Raw genomic sequence first — 22,551 nt, 5'->3', positions numbered from 1 at the left:
TTCACTAGAAACAATATTTCGGCAGGGATATGTGTGGGTATTCAACTTATGCTTCAGAAATTTGGAAGAAGAAAAAAACACAAAACACTTTTACGGGGGCATATTGGCAGGGGCTGATGTAACAGATGACACATTCTTGGAAATCAAATAAAAGCAATAGGGAAATACCCATTGTTGCCTGCTGAAGGCCTAATCACATGGACACAGCTGGAACCAATGTAGATCATTCATTAATAAAATTGTATTGTAGTAGCCACTTTTTGATGCATTTCAATTACTGCTGTAGCCAAATCTCTGAATTTCTTTGTTCCATGTTAGTAAGATTGTTTGAATGCGAAATATGAGAAGATTTAGAACGGGGGAAAAAAAAAAAACCTGCTCTCATGCTAAAAATGAGACTAGCTCAAAAAGCTAAATGTCACTTTACCTTGCAATCTACTTACTCTATCAGCAGCTTAAAATATGCAGCGTAAACCTGAAAGGGGGACTTCATATGGTACTATGGATAAAAAGTGAGCAGTGTGAGATGCCACAGAAAACATATGAAATACTTGTGAAAGTATTCTACAGAATTATAAGATGTCGGGCAGGAGGAATTAAAATGTACCAAAAACTAAGGGGAGAATCAAACAACTGAATTAAAACGTACTCTTTCATGTAATACTCTCCAATGACTTTTAACACTGAAGTATGTACTATACGCCTCAGGGAAGGTCACTCATATTTTTGACCACATAAACTTAGAAATCACTATTTGTCATTATATGTTACCAATATTTGATATCAAACAGCACCTACCCAGGAGTTAGGTTTAAAATCTGTACTGATATTCAAATGAAATAAAATACTGGATATAATTATAAACGTGGTATGTAATATAATAAAGTCCTGGTTAAAATAATAAATTTGGTATTTATCCAATTTTGCTGGCATCTGTTAATAAATTTATTTTTCCATGTTTCTACAAATATAATGATTAAGTTTCTATATCACAATTTCTGCAAACTGCATAATATCAAACTATAAAGATGTAGCAGCCTTGATATGTGTCCTGAATTAAACAAAACTGTAGTATTTATTACTTACAAAAATGAAAAACTCAATAGCATTTATCAAAAACACTACTCAAACATTATAGGTCTTAAATATATTTCTACTATGCCTCTGTGTACAGTTAGAATAAACAAATAAATAGGACAATTCATGTTTCAATTCCTAAGTCATCGAAAGACATATTCCTACCACAAAAAAGATAAAGGGCTTAACTGCAAATAAAAATTATACCAATGGAGAAAATGTACTTAAAGTCAATAAACAGTATTCAATATACAATTAACATTCAACATATGTGAACATACAGAAGGAAAGAGTTTTTATCTGTATCATCTTTAACCTCCAATTCTAATATTAAAAAACCTTTGTAAAGCAATTATACTCCAACAAAGATGTTAAAAAAAAACAAAAAACAAAAAACCTTGACACAAAGGACTCAAGACAGTCATGCACTTAACTGGACCAAGAGGAAAAAACAATTTCACTGGCATTCCTTCTCAAAAACATCATCATTCTTAAGCTTAAAATGTTGACCTAAAGATTTAATTAATATAACTTAACAAGCACCTCACTCAGATTCATTTTAGCTGCTCTACAGAAAAAGCCACTTAAATACAAGTGTAAAAAAAAAAAAACAGCATTGGAGGGACTCAAGAATCACAGCATTTAATACACATGCATTATACATACAAATCAATTTGAGTATTTGTTTGTTTTGTTAAAGTAATGAGCCAATATGTTGCTGAACCTGTCTTGAGAATGAGAGAAAATAACAGGTGAGTTTATTTAATGCATACTTCTGATATACCTGTTTTACAAATCCTTTTAATTATTTTAAAGCATTTTTTAAATTAAAAATCTCTGGAAAAAAAAAGAACAACTGTTAGATTGCACAAGTTTGTCTTAATGTATCCATAATAGATATATTTTCCAGCATATATGGCATACAAAAATGTTTCACATTAATCATTCTAACACAAACCACTGTTTACTTTCTTTTTAGTCACATTTGTTACACATTTACAAAAATACAGGAGTTTTTCCTCCCAAAGTAATTTTCTCATTGCTAGAAATCATTGACAATTTTAAAAATAAAAATCAGTCAAAATAATATCAATCTCCTCCTAAGCAAACAAATTCTGCCTATTTGATTATTTGTATCTTGATTGTAAAACACTAATTTTTAAAGTAGATCACATGAAAGTAAATCATTTGTTTTGCTTAATACAACAGAAAACACATTTACATTTTGAGGAACATTCTACGAAATTTCATAGAATGTTTGCTCATAGTGAAAATTTAGTCTCCTCTTCAAATCATCACTTAAAAATCATAGTGCTACATTTCCACGTCCCTTGTAATAATAGGTCACTAATTACAATTTAGAAAATATTGGGAAACTTAAAAAATGCTTTTGTGTTTTACCTTGCATTTTGATTTCAAAGGAAAAAAATTTTAATGCACATCCTTGTATTTAATGGAAGCTCACTTGCTTATCTAGCTACACTTATCAGACATTCCAAAAATGAGTACTCAATCTATAAAAGATATGAACTGACTCTGAGTCTGACAAAAATAGAAAACAATAGCAAGCTTTTTGGTCTCAACAAAAGATAGCTTGGCAAAAATATCCATGTAATATAAGCAAATATTACTCAAGAGTTTCAATTCAAATAATAAGCTGTGAAGCAAGACAAGATTCCTACCAATCAAAAATACTATGTCAACATGACGAAAGTTAGCAATATTCAGAAGGGTTTTCTGAAAAGTATGGCAAAAATGCAACTGTGAAGGAAATCTCTAGGAGAGCTGGAAAAGGCAAATTTAGCACAAGCTTCTATAAGGAACAATGCCATTTAGTAAATGTGGAAGTTGTGAGGAGAATGATGTCTCTATTTAAGAACAAGTTTTTTTTTTTCATGATGGTGTTTTACGTGAAGAAAGAGGAAGACGAGGGAAAAGAAATGGTATAAGTAGGAAAAACTAAGGCTGCTTGCTTTCCTTCAGTGAGGCTGGGAGGGTCGACCCTCTGCCTTATGAAAACCACTGCCAGAACCAAGCTACACAAAACATTTTGGCTGCCAGCCTAGAACAGTGCCAGGCTGTTTTTTATTTTTGCGCTAGGCTCCCTCAATTGAGACAGTGTGGGATTGTCACTTTGATGCACGTAGAGAACAAAGAATAATATAGTACAGAGGGGGGGAATTTATTTTGCCCCTTTAAAGTCAGGTTAGCATTTTGTTTTCTTTGACAGGTCTTGAAAAGACCCAAGAAACAAAAGTTATGCTGAAGAATGGATCAATTGCCTAAAGAAATTAGCGTGAGTACAATATTGTCGACAGTTTAAAAGCCATTTGAGATTAACATTTTTTAAAAATCAGACTTAAAAGGGGTCCAAGTCATATATTTACCTGTTTAAGAGGCCAGAGACCAAGAAGTACATGATACACCATCACTTAATCTTGTTTAAAATCTGAGAGTATGAAGGAAGGCCATAAAATCTCACAAAAAAAGAACTAATATAAGTATTATAATTTTTAGGTCACTATTCAGAGGCAACTTTCTCAGCTGCTATTGTGAACTTGAGTTCTCCAAAATTAAATAATCTGATTAAAAGATTATAACATTAGAATCTGAATATTTTATGCCTTTTCAGGGAAAGAGGTGATAAACGATAGAAAATGTTTGAAGGATTAAACCACAAATCATCTATGAAGTTGCCACAGACACAAACAGGAAAACCGTCTCTTCTATCCTATTCAATTCTGTACTAGAAGCAAAGCTAACACAAATGAGAAAACCAAGTGTGTGCTGCTGCAAGCTTCAACTAAATCTACTACCTGAATCTGGAGACCAAAAACACCAATAAGCCATTAGCTCCTAGAGGTATGACCTTTTTCTCTCTAATGCACAAGATAAGTAGAGGTAGAGGTCCATTTTCTACAATCCAAATGAAAAGAAAGAATGAACTGTGACAAGCCCAGATCCCATGCTGGCATATTTTACACTAAGCTCAGCATCATCTAGAAGCAGTATGCTTCTCCCTGCCAATCAGGGGGGGAAAAGAAGTTGTGAAAACTACTACAGCGTGGATGAATAGCACCAAAGGTCTACGAGTCCCTTCCTCCTGCACATCTCCACTGAATCAGCTGTTAAAAGAAGACCAACGGCTGTTACAGAAATAGCAAGAACTAAAGCACTTGCCTCAGATGTTACACATAGAGGCATGGAGCATTTACCACCTAAGCCTATCTAATTTCTGCCAAAATGATCCCCTGCCCAGTTTTGTTCATAGCCACAGATTCTGATAGCAAGTTACGATCAGTGATGGGAAAGGCAACAGGGGAGAGAGAACATGGGGAAGAAATCCAGAGAGAACAGTGGCCAAACTCCAAACAATATACACGCTTCTCTTACTTAAATTAGTGCCCATGCACAATACTTTGGGACAACAAAACCTGTGATAAAGGTTTCAGGTACGATGATTTGCTCTGGGTGGCAAGGGTAAGTCTGCCATATAATAAAAAAAAAAAACATTATTTTCCTCCTCACAGTTCTCCTTTTGCATTTCCTTTCTTTCCTCTAGGATATACTGCTGATGCTATTACCGCATGGGACACTGATAGTTGTAGGCAAGGCATTCATGTATTGCCAAAGTGGTCCAGAGAGTGATGTCTGGCTGGCTTTAATTCAGCAAGGAATATGAGGCAAAAGCAGGAAGCAAAAAGAATGAAAGGTATAGAAGAAGCCAGGGTATAGCCTGTGTTTTCTGTTTATTAATGATGCAGATGAAATGGGGGGAAATCTAGAAAAAGCAGCCAAGCCAAGTGAATTACAAAGAAAGATTAAAGGAGCTAAATGTGTATAACTTGGCTGACAACCAAAGAACAATATGAGAGCTGTCCACAACTCTCCAAAGTATATACAAAAAAGAAGAGCAGGGAATTTTTATCTACTATTGAAGTGTGAATATATGAAATAATAATGAGATAAAATAAAAATAAAGAAATCTGACTTCAAGTAGCCAAGGAAGTAATCTGGTAAAACTTAAGAAAGGATATGCTTCCTCCTCTTTAGAAATATTTATCATCTATTTAGAAATATTTATCATCTACTGACCCACACTGCAGTAAAGAGTAGATAATAGGAAATGACCACATAATGCCAGAGGACTTAATTCATGGAGAAATAAAAATGAAGTCCCATTTGCTTACCTGATGACCCAGATTTACTGATGTCTCTCTTTACATATGTCTGATCTGGCTAATGAAGAGATATCTGTGAAATCACAAAGGACATAGTTAGGTTGGTATCTTCAAATCAAGCCCAATCTGAATTCTGAATCCTGACCTGGACAAGAGTTTACTTAAATGATCTAGTAGTCTGATTCTTGGATATTCTAAGATGGGAAAAGAACCTCTAAGAACAGAAATACTTTGAGTTTTAACTAAGAGCTTTTTTCAGTCTTTCCAAGGATTTCCTAAATTAATTATGACTCAAAAAAATAATAAAAATTCAGATTAGAAGTCCTTCACCTTGGTACACGGACAGCCCTCAGGAGTCTATGCACTCCTGAATGATATATGAAAAATGTGTGGGTTTATGTAAATGTATATGTCTCTGGGGAGAAGGTCAATAATTTACGAGATTTGCACAGAGGTCTATAATCCAAAAAACTGTGAAGAACCTCTGCTGAGTATAGTCTAAAATCTCAAAGGCAGGTTGGAATGCATATAGATAATCAATCCAGGTTTGGAAAACAATGGAGGTGCACAGACACTTGCAGATCTGGGGTAAACACCTTAAGAACACTACTTTCTGGGAGAACATAACATCAAGTTTAAACTGTTACTTAACTTACACAGCCCTATGTTCTCTGCCTGCCATACACAGTGAAGAGAATGATGGGTGGATATTCTGACTCTCCTGTTCTGTATATATTAAAGTCAGAATCCTTAGGTATATCAATACTGACAGGGTCAGAACTAACAGAGCAACTCATCCAAAAAGAATCCTGTATGACAAGCAAAAAGAAGGAGCTATCAAAGCAGTAAGAAATGTGGCTCCCAAACAGTTTACATAGCACAAAATCACAGGATTAGCCAAACACATCTCCTAAAATAATTATTCAAAACAGTAATCAGAGTCAGAATAACCTACACCAGAATAAAAAACAGGTTGGAGAACCTTCCAGACACCAACTGTGAACAAGATGGGAAAGCATTCACAGCTAGAGAGAGGATCTGGAGCTGAGGTGTCACCAAAACAACAACAACAAACAAACACTGAGAAGACATAAATCAAGGAAAGAGGAAAAAAAAAAAACAAAATAACTCGAGATGGCTTATTTCACATAATGACTATAGAGTATATTCTCTCAAAGAAAATAGTGTATTTAGACATTCACCTCCTGAGCATCTCCCTGGCATTGCTCTGGTGCTGGGAATTCATCAGTGAACAAGACAAACAAAGCTTGCCCTGCTGGAGCTTAATTTTGGGGAGGAGAGGAAGGATGATGGGAGACAACTGTATCAGCAACATCATTTCAATGTGTGATACATGAAAGAAAACAAATTAATAAGATGATGTGACCGAGACATGCAAGAACGGCCTACATCTATCTAGTACATCACAGAGATGCTCACTCCAATCCTCAAAGTTAGTCAGGGTCTTAGAGAATTGAGATGCGGGAGGGACTGTAGGGACAGCTAGTCAGACCTCTTCATTTCAGAGACAAAGAATCACAACCTCATTATTTCCGAACATCAAAATACACACACCTGGACTGAGTTAGGATTTTATGATACACGCTCTGTCTTTAGAAGGGAGGATTGAGAACAGGTACTGAACAGCATTCCTGAAAACCTGGCTAAGGATACTGAATACTTCATACCCTTAATATTTAATAAAGAACCACATTCTATCCAAATTCTTGGCAAGTTCCATTCAATTAAAAGAATTTTGTTTTTTGCTTCTACAGGCAAATCTGATCAATTTCTGCTGTCAAAAAAAGGTTACCCAAGGTCATGTTCTTAGGCCTCAAACCTAGGCAATCTGGCTCCAGGATCCCAAACTCTCATCACTACTTTTTGCAGACTCTACAGAAGTAAAATTTAAAAGAACAAAACAGCCTTAGGTGGCTCCCAATATTCTTAAATTTATACACTCAACTAAGACCAGAAAAAGTCAAATTAAATAAAACCAAGTGTGATGAAAATTTAGAAGCAAAACTAGGTGAGCGGAGGAGAGGATAAGAATGAAATAATGGGGCTTCCCCAGTGGCGCAGGGGTTGAGAGTCTGCCTGCCGATGCAGGGGACATGGGTTCGTGCCCCGGTCAGGGAAGATCCCACATGCTGAGCCTCGCTGAGCCTATGCTCTGCAATGGGAGAGGCCACAACAGTGAGGGGCCCACGTACTGCAAAAAAAAAAAAAAAGAATGAAATAATGAAAGAAGACACAAAAGAGTCATCTGCTCTGAGCCTAAAGCATCCAAATGAGAATTTCTCAGGCATAGGAAACCATTACCATGTGGACATGAAAACTATATGGGCCTCAGAAATGGGGTATGCCCACTGAGGCCACAGAGGAAAGTCAGGCTTTGATTCATAACCAGGGAAACTTCCAAAGACTTCCATGTAATTCTGCTTCACAAAGCTGTGTGTGTGTGTGTGTGTGTGTCTGTGTGTCTGTGTGCATGCGCGTATGTATGTGGTATGTTAGGGAGATGGATTGGTTCTTAAAAGAATTTCAATGTTTATAAAAAACTTACAGAAATAATTCCTATCTGAATAGGGCTATACAGTCTATATATTTAAATGCAGTTTCACACTTTTTTAAAAAACTTCCAAAATATAAAGCTCACAAGGTAAATATATAAATAAAAACATGGGAAAAAATAAATCTGTGTATTGATTATATATGTATACATATGTCTAGAAGGAGGCACAAAAAATAACACTGGTTCATGTGTATAAAGAACATGAGTGTTAGGGACTGAGGTATAGGAGGAGAGATTTCGTATCCCTCAAAATTATACTTTTTCAATTTGAGCCAAGTAAACAGTGATAATTCAAAAGTTTTAAAAACAGGGAACTCTACTCAATACTCCGTAATGATCTATATGGGAAAATAATCTAAAATAGAGTGGCTATACGTATATGTATAAGTGATTCACTGTGCTGTACAGCAGAAAGTAACACAACATTGTAAAGCAACTACACTCCAATAACAAACTTTTAAAACAGAAATAACAAAAGAAAATTTTAAGAATAGTCTTGAAGTTCAAAAATAAAAATAATATTGAAGACGAAAAGGGTACGGAAATCTATCTATTCATATATATATACATATATATATATATATATATATATATGCATAGAGGGGTCCTTGCTGGTAGAGGAGTTGGGACTTCAGCCTCAGTGAAAGACTCTAGCTTTCCACCTTCACACATCATCATCAACCCTGCCCTCCACACCTCACAGTCCACCACCAGAAATACACAACAAACATGCATACACAGAGGCCATTTCAATTGGTAGATAATGCTGTTCGAATATCCTATCTCTGAGAGCCTAATTGCTTAAAAACATCTAAAAAGACAGACGCACTTTTAAAAAAAGTAAAAAGAATTCTACAAGCTGTCAACATAGAAATATATTTCATATCCTTTTCAAATTAAAATAAAAAGTTGTTTAAGAAAAAAAAAATCGGTCAGAGATTCCAAAAGATCAGTGATGCAAAGTTTCCCCAAAGCTAGAAATCTATGACATTATTTGCTTAGCCTATAGTCTCCAACCTAAGAAAGCAACCCTGAGTCCTTTTCTTTTGAATGTGAGCATATTCTATGACATCTGTCATCTCACTGACCAAAAGTGATGCTGCAGACTTCACTGGGCAGCAGTGACCCATTCCTTCCTCCTTGGCCAAGAGAAAGTCTTCCACCCAAAGCTGTAAAGCTGTCAGGGATGTAGTTAAGCCCTTTTCTTTAAACTTCTAACAGGTCAGAACTTTTCACAAAATCTACCCCCAAAAAAGGCTTATTCACATTAATTTGCTTTGTGTTGCCATCATTTATTGTCTTCATTTTTAATTTAGTGGTATTTTTAGCCAAATGAAATGAAATAACGGTCAGTTTTTCTCAATCTGTCTCAGCTCTACTCTTCATCTTCTGGGACCCAATTCATGTGATCCTTTAACAACTATTTATTTCACACCAAACTAGATATCTCCCTAAAGCTTACCAATCTAGCCTCCAGGCATATTTCTTAAATAAAAGCTGTAGATCTTTGTAAACGTAAAATTTGCATACTAAAGGAACAAATCAACTATCAAAAGACCTAGTACTATATAGCTGTTGCTCACCTCTAAGCAGAGTTTAAAATTCATTTCAATTTATTATTTTTTTAAAGAAACAGCTATTGACTTTTTCCCTTTGCAAAATACTGTGTTTAATGGCCTAGTTAAATTAGAGGTGATAGTGTGAAGCAAGTGTTTTAAATTGGTAAATTCTAAACCTTTTAATAAAAGCACATCAGTCAGAAGTTTTAATAAGACTCAGCAGGACAGAGAAGAATTAACAGTCTGTAGGTATCAAAAAGGGGTGATAGACAATGATAACCTTAATCATTTGCATAGGGATTTATAATTTCATTGCTTAAAGGTTAATGAAATTATGTGGTATTTTGCCTACTCTTTTTTTTTTGCTATTTTTTTAAGATCTTTATTGGAGTATAATTGCTTTACAATGACGTGTTAGTTTCTGCTGTATAACAAAGTGAATCAGCTATACATAAACATATATCCCTATATCTCCTCCCTTGCATCTCCCTCCCACCCTTGCCTACTCTTATCCAGTAATGGATGCCTTGGTTCGTATACATCTATTGACTGAATCATGTAACAGAAGAAATGACTGAAATATTACCAATTAATCTGCTGCATTTTTTAAATATACTCCTGGGTGCCCAGCTATCATAATCTGTTCTAACCAATAACTGGGTACCCTAAAATAAAAACATAAGGTTTCCAACAGCATCTCTTCTGAGATGAGAAGAACAAACTCATAATTAGAACTCTAAAAGTACAGTAGGTTGCTAAAGTGATTTTTTAATTAGATACATTCCTTTATTTACTTTGTACTTCAAGTCAACTATTGCTAAATAGTTGCTTCTGCCAAATAGTAACATAAAATACAGATTGAATAGTATATTCAAGACACTGGAGGGTGAAACTGGATGGAGAAATTCAAACAACAGACACAAATAATGAGAAGAGTTGAAGTAATAAAAGAATTCTAGGCTGGAGCAATTGTTTTCGATCATCACGGGACAAAAACAACACATTACAGTGGCCTTGCCTCACTGAGCACCCAAGAGGTTTGTTCAAGGCCAGTGCTTTGCTTGGTACCCAGTTCTAATGGAAAACTGCCAAGAGTCTAGCTTTAGGCAGAGTGGCGTTACCTACTCTGGCTGCACAACAGAATCACCTGGAGGGCTTTTTTTTTAAAAAAAAAAAGTTGATACTTAAACCACAGGATCAAAGATTTTGGTTTCATCAACAATTTTTAGAAGCTCCCAGGTGATTTCTTACACGTGCAGCTATGGTTGAGAAATACTGCTAGAGGGCACTGGGTCTCAAAGTGTGGTCCCTGGACCAGCAATGGGAGCAACAGCAGCAGCAGGTGGAAACTTACTGGAAATGCAAATACCCAGGCCCCATCCCAGACCTACTGAACTAGAAACTCCAGGGTGGGGGGGTCAGGCAATCTGTATTCTGATGAGCCCTTCAGGAAATTCTGATGTACACTAATGTTTGAGAAACACTGCTTTAGAGTAAGAAGAATCTGGGCTTCAATCATCTCTCCAGAATTTACTGACTAAATGACCACTGGTCAGCTCTCTAAACCTCACTTTCCTCACCTGCAAAATAACAGAGTTAGCTATGGTTTGTAAACATGTATTATGTGCAGAGAATGTGCTAATAAGCACTTTACATACATTAATTAATTTAACACAACAAGCTTACCACGTAGATATTAATATCATTTACACCCGTTGAACATTACAAAGCGAGGAGGCAGAACTGAAATTTGAACTCAAGTCTTTCAAATTCCAAAATCACTGCTCTCTCCCTATTCCACAAAATATGCTGGTCTGCCCTCGCTCCCTCTCTCCCTTCCTCCCTCCCTCCCTCCCTTCCTTCTTTCCTTCCTTCCTCCCCCTCCCTCCCTCCATCTTCTCTCCTTCTTTCCTTCACTCCTATCTGTCTCTATTTGTCTGTCTTTCTCACTTTCTCTGGAAATTTATTTTCCTACTACAAAGCTAGAGATTAACTAGCATGTACCGAGTGACTACTGCCATAGGCCAGAAAGAAAAGGATTAAAATTTTAAAAATTTTTAAATCATAGTAATGACATTACTACATGTAGACACACATTTTGCAAAATATAGAAACACATATGATTTAATTCTAAAGTGGTAAGTCAAAAACAGAAGAAACTCAGGAGTTCATGAGACTGGAGCTGAGAGACCATGGCATGACGTCAGGAAGTGCAGCTTATTCTGAAACAGGGTGAAAAGTCTGTCCAGAACAGCAGGAAAAACAAATGGTTAGAGAGAAGTAGAAAACAAAGCTAAGTAAGCTCAATGGGTCCAGATTAAGACTTAGAGTTAAGAAATATTTCACTTCAGTAAATATATAAAATCTTTTTTCACACAATATTTTTGACGCACTGATAGTAAAAAGGTAAAGTCAAATCACAGATACTTATTCTAGAAAAAAATCAACCTAGGATTATACTGGAAAAAAATATACAGAAAAAAAGTCATTTCTATTACAGAAAGTGTTCCATATGATCCACCCTTTATTATAGTGTTTGCATGGGCTATTCATATGCATTGCACAGTATTTTCAATCATTCACTAATCCAACCAACACTGATTGCATTGAGTTAGGCATCAAGGATAAAACAATAAATAAGTTACTGACCCAGGGCACATGGAGCATTTATGTAAGAAACAGACTGCAAATGTTTTATGCAACATGTACATGAAGTTATTAGGAATTCCAAAGGCCACTAAAGACAGACCAATTCTTAGGAATGACTTCTGTGAAATTCCTGAAAGTCAAGGAGGTATAAACTAGCCAAAACGTTCTACGTATAACATGCAAAAGTACTTTGTTTATGATAGCTAGCATCACGGTCATCAGCTTACAAGTGGAGCATCCCAAGTCCCATCCACATTGAGGCTGACTATGGCTAAAAAAGGCAGGCACATGTAAAATCTAGAGGTAAGCTTTTTAACACATCATTCATTTCACTTTTCCTGAGGAACTAATGAAGAAACTACACTCAGAAACCCACTGGAAGAGTCTACCTATGTATTAATGAAGGAAAACGTGAGGCACAATGGGCTGACCGAATTCACTAGCATCTCTGCCAATGATAGTCCAGGGCTGTATAACACCTTCTTTAGTTCTACTCTGACAACTCCACGACACACATTTGTCTCTAAGAACCAGTTTAGGAAGCATGTATATCCACCATACTATGCTTAAATGATGAGGTGCTAGAGTTATTTTGTCTCAGAATAAATCTGAACCAAATTTGCTATGATATTAGAAATTATAGCATTTTTCAAACTAAATATATTTAGGGATCATCAGCAATGGATCTTTAGTGAAACCATTTATTAACAACTTACACAAATATAATAATCAAAGAACTGAATCCCAAAGTTAAAAACTACCCAGTAAACCACTAGTTTTTATCCCACATAGTATCGAGTATATATATAGTGTTAAAATTAAAACAATGGTATAAAAAGACTTTCCAAGTACTCTGAGTAATAAATTTCTTTGGCCCCAAAATATCCAATTCATATTTACTACTGTATTTTACTAAAATTCAATCACCTATCATCTCATTCTTTAGTAATATAAACTGTATATGACAAAGTGGTAGGATTAAAAGGTTGGTATATGAGAACAGTTCAATTTTGATAAAAGTGGTTGGTATAAAATCATCTTTTAAAATATTCAGGCGATGCCATCCAGATATCCACCTGCACTTGGATCTATAAGCCTTAAAGAATTTGTTTAGATTTACTGAAGCTATACCTGCTGTCGAGAAACAAAAAATTGTGAAGGTTGATCAAACACAACTTTGCCTCTAGGATCATGTTAATGTTTTCCACTAACACCATGCTAAAAGTTAACAGTCAATGTAATCCAAAGGTTTCTCTTTACTTCTATATTTAACTCATCACAGGTTTGATCAAGCGTGCAAATCCCTCTGGGCTCAGGGTTCCCATCAAAATGTCTTATAGGAACATTAAAAATTGAATGGGCATAAACAACTCCAACAGTGCGGAGCTCATGACAGCATCCCTGTGATCTTTGTGTTTCATGTGCAACAACACTGGGGAAGTTTGCAAGGGAATCTGAGCAACTAATTACTAGCTTTTGCTTGAGGGCAGGTGTTCCGATCTCTACAGGTGTCTACTAGCTTTTGCTTGAGGGCAGGTGTTTCGATCTCTACAGGTGTCTAGGCCGCAGCGCTCTACCTACTTCATTGCCTCCTGAAGACGTTCACTATAACGATTTGCTGAAGCCCTGCAAAACATGTGATAGAATGCTAAACTGTTGGGTGTTCAGGAAGAAACATGTTGTGACTGCTTCTTAAAGATACTGTTAAGGAGAAATAGCAGTTGGAGAGGCTTTACATGGTTTTTGAAAGTATAAGACAGTTAAAAAGTAAATATAAAATTATATCTATCAATCACACACATTAAATGAGGATACCAAAGTTGTCTCAATAAGTACAGAAAGTTTTTCAAAGAAAATACTGTTATTTTTTAAACAGGATATAAGAAAGAAAAATCTAGCTAAATAATAATCTTATGGTAGCCCTTTTTTTTTTTCATTCGTGCCAGTGCTGGGTATGCAATTTTGGAAGGATCAAAAAAGATGAGAAGTTATCCACTAAAAGAAATTAGCAAACAAAATAGTCATCTGCTGATTGGAGAGGCATATATACCATTCACATGTGATGCCACTTACAGTATTAACATTCCTTAAGGTCTTTCCCATAATACTTCAAAAGAAATAACGCTTAATAATGAAAAGACACACAAACCAGAGAAAAACACCTCCTGCTCTGCTACTTGCTACATGTGTAATCTTGGGCAAGAAACTTAACCTTTCTGAGCTTCAATTTCCTCATGTAATAATAGATAAGACCCACCTCATCAGGGGGTGTTTTCAAATAACAGAATGTCCCTTAACTATTCGAGCCAGAGCTTGACATACAGTAAGTGCTTAATAAATTGTAATTAGCATCATGAAAATTTCTAAATACATTAGTCTGTTGTTCTTAGCAGAGCACTAGCCAATAAAAAGCATCTTCGAAAGTAAAGATTCATCAGTGGTATGCTATTCAAAAATTCGTTATACGGTGCATCTTTTTAAATAAAAATATTTGGCCTTGCTTTTAAGCAGTCAATCAATAAGCAAATACACAACATTTAACTAATTCTTTTTTTTTAACTTTTTTTTTAAGTAATTTATTTTTGGCTGTGTTGGGTCTTCGTTACTGCACACAGGCTTTCTCTAGTTGCAGAGAGCGGGGGCTACTCTTCGTTGCAGTGCGCGGGCTTCTCATTGCGGTGGGCTTCTCTTGTTGCAGAACACGGGCTCTAGGTGCTCGGTAGTGGGCTCTAGGTGCTCGGTAGTTGGGGTGCACAGGCTTAGTTGCTCCGCGGCATGTGGGATCTCCCCAGACCGGGCTCGAACCCGTGCCCCCTTCATGGGCAGGTGGATTCTTTACCCCTGCGCCACCAAGGAAGTCCCGTTTTTTTAAATATTTATTTTATTTATTTATTTGGTTGCGCCAGGTCTTAGTTGCGGCACACAGACTTCTTAGTTGCAGCATGCGAACTCTTAGTTGCAGCATGCATGTGGGATCTACTTCCCTGACCTGAGATTGAACCCAGGCCCCCTGCATTGTGAGCTCGGAGTCTTAACCGCTGTGCCACCAGGAAAGTCCTTAACTAATTTTTCAGTATCTGAATAATCATTCATCTTGGTGAAAATTCATTATTTTTAATATTGAAATTTTGTGGAGAAACTAGTCATGTTTTATAAGAATAAAGGAACGTTCTAATAATATTTCAAATTTCATCTACTAAAGAATCTTTTTGATAATACTAAGGTTAACATTCTTAGACAATGAATCTGCTAGAATAAGGAAATGGCCATAAATGATAATATATTTTTACCAATTATTTTCATCCAAAATTCTATTCCAAAAACACTATTTAGTGTTTTTCTTTAACCAAATGTAAGTAAGATGGTATTTCAGATCATAATTAATATTAATCAACTGTGTAACCAAAACATCACTGTTTTTTTAATTTTAATAAAATCAAGAGTTAAAATTGTTTCAGACTAGTCTCAAAGGAAACAAAAAGAGAAAAAAGGTTTAAAGCAAAATGTGTACAAAATACATAAAAATATGCAGTTGTTTAAAATGATGTTGCAGAAAAACACTTAATGACATGGAGAAATGTCCATATTATAAAATGAAAAATGACAGGTGAAAATATAGCTAAAGGTAATCCATAGGTAATGGACTGCCTATGAAAACATTAATGGTAATTTAATTTTTTTTTCTTTTTTTCTCAATGCTTCTCTGGTTTTCCAAATTTTCTAAAGTAAATAGTAACTTTGTAAATGGGGGTAAAAATACAAATTTTAATGCAACTCATCACTCTATTTATAAATAGTATCACTTCATGAAGCCTTCCCTGACATCCAAGCCAGAATTATTTTTTCCCTCCCCACTGTACCATTAGATGCCACTATTAGAACACTGGTGCAATCTGCTTTGTGACAGGTAATAGTTTATGTCTCTTCCCCCATTTAATTTAACCTGTTGAAGAGAGGACTATGTGTAAGCCATCACAGTATAGGCTAAATGGAATATGCCTGGGCTTCTGAAGACAATCCCCCAAAATGAGGAAATTTTAAAAGTAGCCTGTGCATTACTTTAAAAAAAAAAAAAAAAGAGTATTGACTGACTGGTTTTGAGAAGGATAATCACCATTAAGTTCTCAAGTTGGTTGCTCTTATCTATTGCCGTTTAGTCCCATCCCACACATACTGTCTCTCTGAAACTGACTACTGAAACATTTTTTCTTTGGTCTGAAGGCTTCAGTGAAGCAGTGTTTAAACGGAGATCTTCAAGATTTCTTAACAGATACACATTTATCATTTCAAAATGCCAGTTACTTAAGGATTTGGTTAGTAGAACATCAGTTACGCAAAGTGTTACTGTATTAAATAAGTTTAGAATTATTTGTCTTAACTTGAGTACAAGATTTCCAAATTAACTAGAAATGTAAATACGTTTGGTGGAGCAAAGATGAAAAATCTTTTCATAATGTTTGGCTTTTTATTTAGAACTAGTTTCAAAATGACTAATAAATGAAGCAGCATAAATTCTAGAAACAGAACGTTTCTGGGCAAAACCAGAAAACTCCAGCCATTCTAATATGCAAAGGATTCTTAACTCTTTCCTATAAAAAGAGGTAAACGTTTCAGTACATCTGATAAAAAGTCATGAAAGGGTTCTAATATTTCACCTTGGGGCTATTTTCTCCATGAGATCAACTGCTACTTTTCAGCATGCTTTAGAATAGACTACATATGAGTAATAGGTGTCACAAAGAACAGAATGTTATGAAGTAAAGAGCTATTTTATCCACCCTAACTCTCCTATCCCCAGAGGTCCGAGCAGTAGGGCATAAGGACAAGGCAAATGGCCTTTTACACAGCAAGGTTAAACTGTCGATTGAATGACAACTGTATGGAATAAAGAAGGTATTAAATTCTGATAACAACAACAGGATCTGTAGATTTTTATTTCTTGTATTGTTTATCAACTTTTATAAATAAGCAAATGAGGAGATAACAGTATAACTACTAAAGGATAATTTGCTCTACAAAATAACATGTCGTGAGTTGGTTTTATATATTAAGCTACATGAAATACAGATTTAAGTTATTACAGAGAGAAGACAAGGTAGAAAAACTTGAAACCCAAAATAAGAGGAATAATACCAACTGAACTTCATTTGAGCATCTCAAAAATTTTAATATAATAAAACATTTTCATTTTATAAAAAATCAATTTGCCATCAATTTTTCAAGAACATATCTTCTGCATTTAGCAAAACACACTCCTAAGAATTCTAGAAAATGCAAACCAATCTACAATACAGAAAGCAGATCAGCAATTGACTGGACACTGAGATTGGAGGTAGGGGGGGTTTGACTTCAAGGGGGCACAAGGGAACTTTCTGGGGTTATACAAACATTCCAAATCATAATTGTGGTCATAGTTACACAACTGTGTACTTTTGTCAAAACTCACCACATTGCCCACTTAAAATGGGTACCGTTTACTGTAAGTAAACTGTACCTGAATAAAATTGATATAAAAAAATACATTCTTAGCAGTTGATCATGGCTGACAATCATCCCAATAACCTAATGACTTCTTTGTAAATTCATTGTGTTTCTGACACACAAGGCTAAAGATACCATGAGTAAAAATTAGCTGTGTGATATCACTAGTTTACAGTCACCAGTCACAATAACGTACTACTGAGCTTAATGCACTGCCACCCACACTGTGCTTACCACATATTACTTTATATTACTGGTTAGTTTTTTTTTCTCCTGAATAGGTCTCCAGGCAAAAAAATGTGCCATGTATTTATCAGCATCCTGCAAGCTCTAGCTCAATTTGTTTCACAAACTAAAGGGTTTACACATTGATTTACACCATGAAATACTTCAGACAAGTAATGTCATTTCTTCCTAATGCTAAAAATGCAACAGCTTTCAAAAAAATATAAGAACAGCTATATTGATTTCTCATGCTGGACAGTGTTATTTTAGAAGATTAATCCAGACTTTTTAATAATCACATTTAAACTATTATTTCATATTTGAAAAAGTAAATTCTTTAATAGGTATTAAAGAGCCAACAGAACTTATAAAACAAGCTACTGAATAAGAGTATAGTTTCTTTAAAGTAAAAATATTACAATTTTATTTCTTTCCATTATGACAGTGTTTCTACTGTACATAAATTTTACTAAAATGATTACCAATAATGTATCTATTTTTAAAAATAACATAGCTCACACTTAATACAAGAAATTGGTTTAAGATAACTTGTTTCACAAATCTTAACAAAAAACACTTAAATAGTTTACTAATTATTATTTTAAAAATTAATTACACAGTAATCAAGCCAGTGTGGTACCAGTGAAAGAACAGACAAATAGATCAAAGGAACAGAAAAGAGAGCCCAGAAATAGACCAACACAAATATAATCAACTGATCTTTGACAAAGGAACAAAGGCAATTCAATGAAGGACAGTTTTTTCTACAGACGGTGATGGAACAACTGGACATCTACAGGTAAAAATTTGAATCTAGATACAGACATTATACCCTTCACAAAAAAATAACTCAAAATGGATCACAGGCCTAAATGTAAAATGCAAAACTATAATACACCTAGAAGATAATACATGAGAAAATGCAGATGACCCTGGTTTGGCCATGACTTTTTAGACACAACACCAAAGGCACAATTGGGGGCGGCTGGGGGGAAGGAAGCTGGTAAGTTGGATTTCATTAAAATTAAAAACTTCCTCTCTGCAAAAGACATGTCAAGAAAATAAGACATGGGAAAAAAAAAAAAAGAAAGAAAATAAGACAACCCACAGACTGGGCAAAAATATTTGCAAAAGATATACCTAATAAAGGACTCATCCAAAATACACCAAAAATTTAAAAATAAATAAATAAATAAACTCTTAAAACTCAACAATAAACAACCCAATTTTTTAAAATTTATTTTTATTGAAGTATAGTTGAATTACAATCTTGTACTCATTACTACTGTACAGCAAGGTGGCTCAGTTATACATGTATATACATTCTTTTTCATATCTTTTCCATTATGGTTTATCACAGGATATTGAAATATAGTTCCCTGTACCATACAGTAGGACCATGTTGTTTATCCAGTCTATATATAACAGTTTGCATCTGCTAATCCCAAACTCCCACTCCTACCCTCTCCCACACCCCTCCCTCTTGGCAACCACCAGTCTATTCTCTGTCCCTGATTTTGTTTCTGTTTCACAGATAGGTTCATTTGTGTCATATTTTAGATTCCACATATAAGTGATATCATATAGTATTGAAAAAACCCAATTTTAGAATGAGCAAAAGATCTGAACAGACACCTCATCAAAGATGATATACAGATGGCAAATAAGCATATGAAAATGCTCAACATCACATGTCATCAGGAAACAGTAAATTAATACACACCTATTAGAACAGCTAAAATCCAAAACATTAACAACACCTGAAATACTGAAGAGTAGGTGGAGCAACAGGAACTCTCCTTCATTTGTAGTGAGACCACAAAATGGTTCAGCCTCTTTTGGAAGACAGTTTGACAGTTTCTTACAAAATTAAAACTAAACATATTCTTACCATACAATCCAGCAATCATGCTCCTTGGTACCTACACCCACACAGAAACCTGCACACAAATGTTTACAGCAGCTTTATTCAGAATTGCCAAAACTTGGAAACAGCCAAACTATCCTTCAAAAGGTGACTGGATAAACGGTACATCCAGACAGTGGAATATTATTCAGCACCAAAAAGAAATGAGCTATCAAGCCATGAAAACACATGGAATAGTCTTAAATGCATATTGCTAAGTGAAAGAAGCCAATTTGAAGAGGCTACATACTGCCTGATTCCAACTATAAGATATTCTGGAAAAGGCAAAACTATTGAGACAGTAAAAACATCAGTGGTTTGCCAGGGGATTTACAGGAAAGAGGGAGGGAAGGATGATTAGGTGAATCACAGGGGATTTTTAGGGCAGTGAAGCTATTCTGTATGATATTACAAGGGTGAATACATGTTTCATTATACATTTGTCAAAACCTTTAGAATGTCTAACACAAAAAGAGTAAACTTTAATTTAAACTAAGGACTTTTGTTGATAATGATGGATCAATGTTTGTTCATGGATTGTAACAAATGTACCACTCTGGTGGGGATTTGATGGTGGGGGAGGTTAGGGAGGGGAGACCCTCTGTACCTTCCACTCAATTTTTCTAAACCTAAAACTGCTCTAAAAATTAAAGACATTATTTTTAAATTAATTACATAAGAAATTATTTTAAAGTTAATCACCTGAGAAAGGTCTTTCCTTTTTAAAATCCAGATCTTGTGTGTGCAGTTTAACATGGAAATGCAATGCAATGGCTCTCCTGCTCATAAACCAAAAGGATCCACCTTTTCTTTAAAACATGTCAGGTCATTTAAAAAGTATCTTTCTCCAAGAGAAGTTCATGGTTTGTGGTTTTATGAGAAATTAACAAGCTTCCCATATTGAGGAGCAGTTCTTATTGTCAAAATCTTAAGTTTTACAATGACAGCTTCACTTTTACAATGATGGTTTCAAAAGATTATGTTCCCAATGCCAATAAAGAAACGTATGCACCAAACAGCTAACATGTACCAGTATGTGTCAACACAAGGGTTTTACCATACTACATACAATTGATTTCTTCACTCAGTCTCTTGACATTTATTGCTTTTCTCTCCCAATGTATGAAAAAATTAATGCTTAAGGGCCTCCCAATCCAAAATATAATAATAATTAAGAATTAACAGTATAAAAGTACCACATTAAATATAAAGCAATTTTAATTAAGACATCTAATTTTACAAACAAAAATTAAAATGTAATATAAAGATCTTTTACCACTGGCTTCTTAATATTTTCACAAAGAAACCACCCAACAATGTTGACCATGATATTTTTAAGTCTAGTAAGAGCTGGATCATTTAGGAAACAATCAAAATTTGGGGGAGGGGGAGTTAAACAACAATAAAGTCAACAAAAAGGTTTTAAGTCTGAGGAATGGTATAGTCTTAAACTCTTCATAGATACGTGAACTGAAGAAAAAGAGAAGGCAGGAGTTATAAGTATACAAAAAGCTATCATCCAGACAAGGTGATTAGCAGCAAAATATGTGAAATTACCACAAGATGATTTTAGATTAAGACATTAAAACCATCTTGATATCAGATTTTTATTAAAGCTAAAATTAGCATTCAAAGGATTCGAATCAACATTTTTTTAGAAACTACATATTATATGTGAAGCACTATGACAGATGCCTGCCTCCAATGGACTTACAGTCTCAATGTAAAGACACAATGGACACAAGAGAAATCAATATTAGTCAGAAGGGATAAGTGATCAGTTGAGAGAAGCATGGGAAAGAAAAATTATGGTTGAGTGAGACATCTTTAAGTCTTTTTTTTTTTTTTTTTTTGTGGTATACGCAGGCCTCTCACTGTTGTGGCCTCTCCCGTTGCGGAGCACAGGCTCCAGACGCGCAGGTTCAGCAGCCATGGCTCACGGGCCCAGCCACTCCGCAGCATGTGGGATCTTCCCGGACCGGGGCCCAAACCCGTGTCCCCTGCATCGGCAGGCAGACTCTCAACCGCTGCGCCACCAGGGAAGCCCTTTAAGTCTTAATAATTTGGGAGAATGAGTTTCCATTAAATGAGGCAGTAAACAGAACCACATTTTGCAAGGAAGATAAACAATTTCATTTTGAATGGGAATTTTGAGGTATTATTAGTATTTAGTAAGCATTTGGAGCTCAGGAGGAGTCAATGCCAAACTGCTAATCCAAAAATCATTAGACTATGAGATGATAGATGATAACTAAACTGATTGTGGTAATCATTTCATAATATATGTAAGTCAACTCATTATGCTGTACACCTTTAACTTCTACAGTGTTTTTTTCAGATCTCAATAAAGCTGAAAGAAAACCAAAAAAATAATAAAAATTAAACTAGAGGTGAAGATTAATGACACAGGAGTAGACAAAGTCACTCAGGAAGAGAAAACTAACGTAGAAAAAAAATGGACTGAAAATGGGTCTTTGGAAAACCTCCTGATTTAAGGGGTAAGTAGCTACGGGCAGGGGGAGAGGAAGGGTAACAAAAGGGAGGATGAGAGGGAGTGACAGCGAGCACACCAGTGAGCCAGCAGAGACAGTTAAAAAAAAATAAAAAATGACAGTAGGAAGATACTGTTACCCTAGTCTCTACTCCAGAAACAAACCAAAAAAAAAAAGAACAAAAAATAATGAATACCTCAACTTCAATGAAACAAAGACACAGCCACAACCACAAACCACAAACTATTTAAAAAAAGAAAGAAAGAAAGAAAAATGTGATACCTGGAATCAAATGAGGAGTCATGCTGACCACACCCCCTCAGATCTCAGGCAGGATAAAGACTTCCCTAAAGTTGGAACAGTTCTAAACTCCATTCAAGGAAACCCTGATTAGGGCAATGATGTT

At 35.3% G+C, this 22,551-nt stretch overlaps 1 protein-coding gene across 9 annotated transcripts in view; it reads right to left on the bottom strand.

Annotated features, from left to right (window-relative positions):
- Positions 1–22,551, bottom strand: part of QTMAN (queuosine-tRNA mannosyltransferase) — a 451,841-nt gene that overhangs the window by 367,818 nt on the left and 61,472 nt on the right. For 7 of the 9 annotated variants that reach the window (XR_002644005.2, XM_022569666.2, XM_089916863.1 and 4 more), the window contains exon 2: positions 5,268–5,331. The exons of the other annotated variants lie outside the window; for them this stretch is intronic. The gene's annotated coding sequence lies outside the window, so the exon portion shown is untranslated. The remainder of the gene's footprint in view (positions 1–5,267; positions 5,332–22,551) is intronic. 9 annotated transcript variants of the gene reach the window in all.

Source organism: Delphinapterus leucas, chromosome 8, assembly GCF_059928025.1.
Source record: "Delphinapterus leucas isolate spDelLeu-1000000601 "Yukka" chromosome 8, BTC_Dleu_Yukka2, whole genome shotgun sequence".
Taxonomy (NCBI): Eukaryota; Metazoa; Chordata; class Mammalia; order Artiodactyla; family Monodontidae; genus Delphinapterus; species Delphinapterus leucas.
This window is presented reverse-complemented; position numbering and strand designations above follow the sequence as displayed.